The following is a 9,649-nucleotide window of genomic DNA, read 5'->3' on the forward strand; positions in this document are numbered from 1 at the left end:
AGATCAAGCCACTTAACAAGGATTTTCTTTTAAAATCCAGCTACTATACAAAATTTTAAGGCAGCTACCAGCCAAGTTGTTTTCAATCCCACAGAAAATAAAGCCCACTCTTTGATTAAGGCATGAAAAGGAGAAGACGGTTGTGACTTGGCTCTCACACTGCAAACTGCTCACATGGCGATCTGTAGAAACCTAGTCCTAGAATGAACCGGGAACTCTTGGAAAAAAGCAAGAGGTACAGGTGACACTCACAGGAGACTAGAAGCTTGGCTCATGTTATCCTAAAAAATGACCTCTTTGGATAAATATTTATAAAGAGAAAGTGTTATAAGGCTAGCATCTCTGACTGATAAACCATTTTTGTATAGGGAGTAAAAAGTAAATAAATAAACAGAGGCAAATGACTGATCCTGTTTGGTAGGGACTTACTTTATGTGACCATAAATATTTTGCTAAATACATTTTATCTTGGTGTGTGGATTTGGGGTGTGGGATAAGGAGAAGGGACACATAAGTGTCATATTCACATCTAGGTGTGACTCCCATTCACCCACATCTATTTGTTCCTACATCAATCCATTTAACATACACTCATTGCCAGGGAGCTTCACTAAACTCAAGCACTTTTCAGAGAAGTTATTAAAGGGAATGACTTAAACTACTACCAACACTAATGCAGTTAAAGCACTAAGCTGGTGCTACTTTCCTGAACCCCTCAAGATTCTCAATTTTGGGGTGATAACTGACCACTTTGAGACATGGTGAAAGTCTCAGAAAACTGCTTATACAGACAGCATTTTAGATACACTTTAGGAGTTTTGTGGACCAAATTTTACAAAATGGTATTTATTTCAATAAAAATAATCCATAGAGTAATACAGCCAAACGGCATTTCGTGTGCATTCTTTTGTATAACTTACCATATAAATGTATTCACGAAGCAAACACAATTCTTTGTTGGATCTTACAACCTGATTCTCAAATCAGAAAATAAGGTCACCTTATAAAAAGGCTGCAAAGAAACACAGGCTAAGAATGTTCTTCTACTGCCATCTTGTGGAGCTTTTGATGAAAAACTAGTAAAAAGATATCCAGGGTTTTTCCTTCTAATTTTCAAAACCCATATACCCCTCACCTACATTCGCCAACTCTTACCACCTTGCTATACGCAGTCCATCTCATAACACACCCACACCCACACTTCTCTATTCCAAATCGCAGAAAAGTAGGCTATATTCATCATGACATTTCACCACAAAATATTCCAGTATGCAGTTCCCAAGATAAGATCCCTCAACACAGAAAAAAAGCATTAGACAAAATCGAATAGCCTGTCAACAACAAATTAGGAATAAAAGGAATCTTAATCTGAGAAAGGGCATCTATGGATGCCCTAACACCTGATGGCATAGTTAATGGTGAAAGACTGGATGCTTCTCCAAAACATCAGGAACAACAAGGCTGTCCACTCTTACCACTTCTATTCAGCATTGTACTGGAGGTTCTAGAAAGGGCAATTAAGCGAAAAATAAAATAAAATAAAAGGAACCCAGATTACAAAGAAAGAAGTAAAATTATATTTTCTAGCTCTACCTGTATATAAAAGGTGTCATCTTTTATATATAGAACCCTAAGCAACTCACCAAACAATTATCAGGATATAAGATCGATATATGAATAATGTACTCCTGTATGCTAGCAATAAAAAAATTAAAAAAATAAGTTAAAAAAAACAAAATGAAATTAAGAAAACAATTCCATTTACAACAGCATCATAAAATAAAATCCTCAGGACTAAATCTAAACAAGGAGGTGCAAAACTTGTTCACTGAAAGCTCAAAAGAAAATATCATTGAAAGATATTAAACACCTGTATAAACGAGAAGACATCCTGCTTGCGAATTCAAAGACAATATTTTAGTATGGCAGTACTCTCCCCAAAACGATCTACAGAGTCAATGAAATTGTTCCCCAAATCCCAGCTACTGTTTTTTTCAGAAATTATTAAGCAAATCCTACAACTCATATGGAAATACAAGGAGCCTAGAAAAGCCAAAACAATTTGAAAAAGGACAAAGTTGGAAGACTCACACTTCCTGATTTCAAAACTCACTATGAGCAAGATTAATCAAGACAGTGTGGTACAGCCAGAAGGAAAGCGGGGAGCGGAGAGATCATAGCGTAAAGGAAGTCAACTATATGGTGACGGAAGGAAATTAATCTTGGGTGGTAAACACACAATGAAACATACATATAACGTATTATTGAACTGTACACTTGAAACCTATTTGACTTTATTAACCAATGTCACCCCAATAATTTTAATAATATAAAAGCAGTGTAGTACAGGTGAGGATAGAAATAAAGATTAATGGAATAGAATTGAGTCTAGAAATAAAGCTTTACATTTATGGTGAACTGATTTTCAACAAGAGTGATAAGACAGTTACGAATGGTGCTGGGACGACTGCATTCCCAACATGCAAAAGAATGGATTTCAACACCTGCCTCATACCATATATAATAATAAACTCAAAATGAATCATACAAATATATAAAGAGTAAAAGTATGAAAATCTTAGAATACTTAGGAGTAAGCCTTCACGACATTAGGTTAGGCAATGGATTCTTAAATATGACACCAAAAGCATAAGCAACTGAATGAAAATTGAGAAATTGAACCTCGTTACAATGAAAAACTTTTGTGGCTCAAAAGACGCTATCAAGATAGTGAAAAGGAAACTCATAGAATAGGGGAAAATATTTGCAAGCATATACGAGACTAATTCAGAATATGTAAAGAACACTTAGAAGTGAATAATGAAAAGATAAAAAAATTAAAGCTTGGCAAAGGGTTTGAACAATAAACACTCAAGAAAATGCACAACCTCAACAACCATCAGGGAAATGTAAAGAAATCAAAACCACAATGTAATACCTCTTTATGGATATTGGAATGGCTACAGTCAAAAAGACAGAAAATAACAAATGTCGGCAAGGAATTGGAGAAATTAGAAACTTCATACATTGCTAGTTTCACAGTTCTTCAATTTGTTAAACATATTAGTACCATATGACCTGGAAATTCCAGGTATATACTACGTATATACTCACAAGGTATAAAAACATACGTCCACACAAAAACTTGTACATGAGTGTTCATAGCAGTATTATTCATAATAGCCCCAAACTGGAAGCAACCCAAATGTCCATGAAATTAATGAATGGGTAAACAAAAGGCTTTATCCATACAATGGAATATTATTGAGCTATTAAAAGTACTGATACATGCTACAACCTAGATGAACCTTGAATACATTATGCTAAGTGAAAGAAGCCAGACACAAAAGATCACATATCATATGATTCCATTTATATGAAGTATTCAGAATAGGCAAATTCATAGAGACAGAAAGTATACTAGTGGTTGCCAAATGCTGGGAGAAGTAGGGCAAGTGGGATGACTAATAGGTATGGAGTTTCTTCTGGGATTGATGAAAATATTCTAGAATGAGAGGGTGGTCATTGAGGCAAAACTTCGAATATACTAAAAACCATTTAATTGTATACTTTAAAAGGGTGAACTTTATGTATTGAATTATATCTCAATAAGACTATTTAGAAGTAGTATACTAAAAGATACTCAGAGAAGTCTTATCCCCATCCTTGTTCCCTTTACCCAATTTCTACCTACCTCCTATGTGTAACCATTTTTCTTAGTTTCTGGTTTATCATTGTCTTTTTATAAAAATATGTATATATTCCCATTCCCTTTGCTTTCTTACACAAAAGACAGCATACTACATAAACTCTCCTGTACCTTGCATTTTTCACTTAATAATGTAGCCAGAAAATCACTCTATGTCAGCTTGTGGAGACCTTCTGTAGTATTTCTACCATTGCAGAATATTCCATCAACTAGTCCCCTATGCATGGTCACTTAGGTTATTTAGAATATTTTGGTATTACAAATAATGGCGCAATAAACAACCTTGCACGTGTGTTGTTTCATATTTCTGGAGGGGCGTCTTCAGGCTAAATTACTAGAAGTGATATTGCTGTTTCAAAGAATAGAAATATTGGTATCTCCCTAGGGGTCATTTTAATTCCACACTGCCACGAGCAATGTTTGAGAGTGACCGTTTTCATAGAGTATTGGCCACAGGATGTGTTGCCAAGCATGCCAAAACTCCTGCATCCTCACTCACAGCTGATGATTTTGCTTCCTACATCACTGAGAAAATTGAATCAGTAAGATCCTTCCACAGGCTTCCACTGCCACAGCCTCTATGCCCATGCTGTCTGCCTTCTTGCCTATTACCACAGATGAGTTCTTTGTTCCTATCTCATGCCAATTCCACATTAGATCCTTCCATTCTCATCTACTGAAGCACATATTCCAATAATTTTATACCCTCTCTCCTATATCATCGTTTTTTCTACCAGAATCGTTCCCATCAGGATACAAATACAGTTATTTCTCCCAACAGAGCCTTCCTTTAGGGTGGAGACACTTAAACAACATAGAGATGAGAAAGGAGAGGGGGAAAAACATACCTTCTCCACTTAATAAAGAAATGGAGACATTCTCAGTTGATGATTTCGAAGTAAACTCACCTGATAACGATAAGCTACACCAGGGGCTCTCAAATTTTAGTGCTCAGCAGATTCACCTGAAGGGCTTGTTAAAGCACAGAAGTTTCTGGATCAGTAGGTCAGGTTGGGGCCCTAACATTTGCATTTCTAAGATATCCCCAAGTGATGGTAATGTTGTTTCAGGGACCTCACTTGGAAAGTTGCTGCTCTACACCCTCTTTTTCCATGTGACATGTCACATTTTCATTCAACACGATCTGCATTAATCTTGCATTCGTCAATAAACCTCTGAAATGGGAAAATTATCTTCGTTTTTCCTCAGATTCATAACCTTAAAAAAAAAAACACAATGATCCTCAGTCTCACTCCCTCTACCTAGAACTACTGCTTGATTTCTTTGTTCCTCTCAGAAACAAAATCTCTCTCAAGAATTGCCTCTATCTGCTGTCTCGAATTCGTCTGTCTTTCTTAAACTCATTTGAGGCAGGCTTTCACTCCTTCCATCCATCACACCACTCTTCAAGGTCTGCAATGACCTACATATTAATAAGCCTTCAAGGCTAAGCTCTCATCTTATTGACCTTTCGGCAGTATTTCATCATGGATCACACCTTTCTCCTTTCCTCCCTGACTTCCAGAACATCATACACTTTGGGTTTCCCTCCTACCACACCTGACACCCCCAGTCTCCTTTGCTAGTTGTCCCTTTTCTCCCTACCTCAATCTTAGCATGTCCCAGGCAATAGGCCTTGGTCCTCTTCTTTAATTATCTTATTCATTCTACCCTGTGGCTTTCAATACCATCTACAGGCTGACAATTCCCAAAGTTTTATATGCAGCTATAAACTCCCAACTCATATATCCAGCAACCTACTCGACATCTCCACTTGAATATCTAATAATCATCTCAGATTCAACATGACAACTTCCTGATTGTCCCCTTGCATCTGCCTCTACCGCGGCCTTCTCCAGGTCAGTAGCGAAAGCAATTCCGCCCCTCCAGTTCTTACACCTCGCATTCAATCTGTCAGGAAGTCTTATTGATACTTCCCTCAAAATAACCCTAGACTCCCTCGACACCACTTCTCACCTGCTTTCACTCTCGTTTGAGCTACCTACATGGCTGAAACAGGCTCATCACTGGTGTCCTCACTTCGCCTCTTGCCATTCATTCTACAGTCTATTGTCAACACAACAGCCTAAGTGCTTCTATTACAACACAAGCCAGGTCCCATCCCACCTCTGCTCAAAACTCCTCACCGGCTCCCATGCCACCCAGAGTGAGAGGCCAAGACCTCCCCGTGGCCCTCAAGGCCCTGTCATCTTCTGGCCCTGTGGTGACAGAAATCTAACTATGGGAGGTGAACATGCAATGCAATATATTTATGCCTTACTGTTAAATTGTACACCTGAAAGTTACTGGATTTCATTAACCAATGTCACCATAAAATAATAATAATAATAATAAAAAAAACATATGAATTCATAAAATACCGTACTGAATAAAATGTGTCTTTATTATACAAAGGAAAAGTCTTTATATTAAGGAGACTCTCCGTCGTCTGTGCTGCTGATATCCAAAAGTGGTCACGTCCTCATTTTCGTAGCCACTGAACTTGACGTTTATCCAGATTCTCTACCAGTGTCTGAGTGGCCAGGGGCTAAGGTGGAAAGATCTCTGGTTTTGACCATTTGGTGATGGAGTTGGGAAGAATGAGCAGTCACTCTGATCAGTTTAAGTTCGAGCTCTGCATCAGAGGTCCTTCTCATCTAGTGTCTTTTCATTTGGAACAGATATGGTGATAGCTTCAGGGAAATCATTGTGATTCTTAAGGTTTGCATGTTAGTGACGGGATTCTGATCTACCCACCTATCTCTTGCAGCCATGATTTACTAGTGCATTAGGCACTAGTGTTGGAGACAGCACTCTGAACAGCCTTTTTTCCTTCCCGCACATGTGAAGGTCTCTTTGGCTTTTAATCTTTAGTGATAACCACCCGCAATTGCTTCAACTTTTCATGTCTGGTCCAGCGTTTATGCTGCATCTCTAATTGTTCAATTGCCATTCTAAACTCACATTGTCTCCCCTGAGTAAACCCTGTGACCTAGCTTCTAATCTCTTAGATGGAGGACCGCTGCAGAAGCTCTTCATTGCTTTCAAAGTACTGCTTCAGACTATGTTTATCTTCTTTATACATTGCAGCTGCTTTGCTAAAATTTCAATCTTATATTCTCAAGTATTTGTTTCCTTATGTAGTTGTTTTACTTATTTCTACCCAAAGAACTGTTTTGGTTGTTCTTTTTCATTTAGTTTTCCCTAATTTAGAGCAGCAATACCAGATTATTAGGGATTAGCTTTAAAAGCAACCACTTGTTTACTGAACTCTCGTGATCACTTGTTCTATGATTTGACTTTTTTTCTAAGATTTCAGTTCACTTTGGAATGCCCGTTCATTGCAGCAAAAGTGGAGAACCCCACAAAAATATTTGTTTCTAACATAATTGTCCAATAGGTATTTTATTTATTGAGCCCCTACTATATATGCTGGACACTGTCCTAGGCACTTGGGATGCATTACCGACCAAAACACACAAAAAGTCTTGCCCCAGGAGAGCTTATATTCAGTAGCGGAGGCAAACAATAAACAATAAGCATAATAAATAAATTATAGAGTATGTTCAAAGGTGAAAAATACTATGGAAAAAAACAAAGCATAGTAAGGTGGGGATCAGGAGGGCAGGATGAAATTTCCCTACATCCCCAACCTTTATATTCAAGGTTCCTCGCCTCTCCGACCATAAAAATTTCTTCTCGTCATCCTATACTACCAATCACTGTACCAATATTTCTCTGATTCCCTTCAAGCCAGACTTCTTCAACAAGCTGTCTACACTCTTACTTTCTTACCTTTCAGTCTCTGCAACTCTAGTTTCTGCTCCTGCCTTTTCACTGAACCTGCTATTGCCAAAGATGCCAATGTTACCAAATTCAATGGAAATGAATCAACATTTGATACTGTCGATTACTCCCTCCTGCCATTCTCTTGGACTTCATTACACTGCTCTCTCCTGCTTATCCTCATATTTCCCTGAGTCTCCACTAACAGCTACAACACTTCTGACCATCCTTTAAATGCTTGTGTTCCTGTGCACTCTATTCCACTAACTTCTTTTTTACTTATTCTTCCAGTTTAAACCATTCACTGTGACTTCAATTATCATCTATATATTGATGATTTCTCAACTTTTATATCAAAACAGACCTTTTTTCCTGAGCTCCAGAAACATATATTTAACTGCCTACTTGACATCTCCACCTAGATGGCCCCTAAGCACTTCAAGCCTATCCAAAAATGATTCATCTTCCCCTGCCGAACTTGCCCTCCTTTTCATTATCCCATTTCTTTCCAGTTGGCCCATCACTGTAAACTCGAAATTCATGCTCCCCTTTAAACTCTCTCATTTATCCCCATACATACATTAATTGCCAAGTCCTAGTGACGCTACATGCTAAACAACTTTTGAATCTACTTACTTCTCTCCATAGTACCACTACCGGAGTCCAGCATACCATATTTTCTCATCCATGTTAATACAGCAGCCTCACAACTGGTTCCCTTGACCAGAAGGTTGCTCACTTCCAATTCTCCGCAGAATAGTCAGAGTGACCTCTAAGGATACAGATCTAAGCATATCGTGCCTTCACTTAAAACACTTCATTGGTTCCTCCTGCTCAAAGGATAAAACCCAACTCTGTAATATGGCTTGTATTCTGATCTAACATCTAAGTCGAAATTGCCATCATCCTGAATGACTTGCAGTGCTCCAAATATTTCATACACTTAGGCTTTTGTCCCTGAATCATTATTCCCACCATACAGTGGCTACATGGCAAACACCTACTGATCCTTCTTTTCATTTTATGTCTGTTCCTGAAGTCTGAGCTATGTGTCCCTGCTATGCACTCCCAGAGGACTTGGTGCTCCTCCTATCACAACCCTGTCACTACCTCTTTAGTTGGCTTCCTCCCCACCTGGACTGTAGGGCTCTATGAAGGAAAGGCCAAGTCTGCCTTGCTCAGGGGCTCAATCGATGTTTGTTGAATAAATGAGCAACAAATCCAGGTAAACTTAAACCCCACACATTTCAAAAGGGCAAAGCTAATCATAAAAATAGATATACATGTTTTTTTAAAAAAAATCAATTTGTGTATGTCACGGAAAACAGTTGTTGTCTTTTAAAAGTAAACAGAAGATAACAACAGTGTTTGGCTCTGGATAGTGGGTTATGGTTGATTTTTTTTTTTCTTTCTTCTATATAGACCTTATTTACCAAATTTTCTACAATGAGTGTATCCTACTTTTATGGTGAAAAACTGTTATAAATCATAAAAAAGAAGAACCCTACTATAAAATATTTTTACCTCTTTTCCCCAAAACAAACAGTATCATATACAATGAAATGTGATCACTGGTTCTTACTCACTTTGCTGAAAGGTAAATAACAACAAGAAATCTCTGCCTTATTTAACACCAACAGAAGTATATACTGATAATACAACTCAAATTGCAAAAACCACATCACTCTCTAGGACCTCAAATCCCACTAGTGCTTTTCATGTGTTTTTAAAACTCTACAGAAACTAATTTTTTCCCACTTACAACACCTGGTATTCCTAGGTGATCCCCCATCCAAATACTAACCAGGCCCAACCCTGTTTAGCTTCCGAGATCAGATGAGATTGGGCACGTTCATCGTGGCATAGTCGTATACTAAAACTCTATAGAAACTATTTTTAACAAAAAAGAATTTGGATTCTGGTTTGATGCAGAAAAACAGAACTATTTATTTTATATTTGGAAGTAAACATGACAACAATATGAACTAATTTTTATCCTTCTAATATGCTCCATCAGGTTTAGATGAGTGAGACAGTCTCCTGTGTACTGAATGCTTTGCATTCTTCTTAACGGGGCAGCAATGCTACAGGGAAAAAAATGAAGGAGAGTTAAACAACTTGAAAGGACTAGTATATATATGTATGTATATATAT

General features: G+C 37.8%; 1 pseudogene; it reads right to left on the reverse strand.

Moving 5' to 3' along the window:
* Positions 1–9,250: 9,250 nt before the first annotated feature.
* Positions 9,251–9,369, reverse strand: LOC111734068 (annotated as a pseudogene).
* Positions 9,370–9,649: the final 280 nt, after the last annotated feature.

This window comes from Pteropus vampyrus, unplaced genomic scaffold (assembly GCF_000151845.1).
Source record: "Pteropus vampyrus isolate Shadow unplaced genomic scaffold, Pvam_2.0 Scaffold750, whole genome shotgun sequence".
Taxonomy (NCBI): Eukaryota; Metazoa; Chordata; class Mammalia; order Chiroptera; family Pteropodidae; genus Pteropus; species Pteropus vampyrus.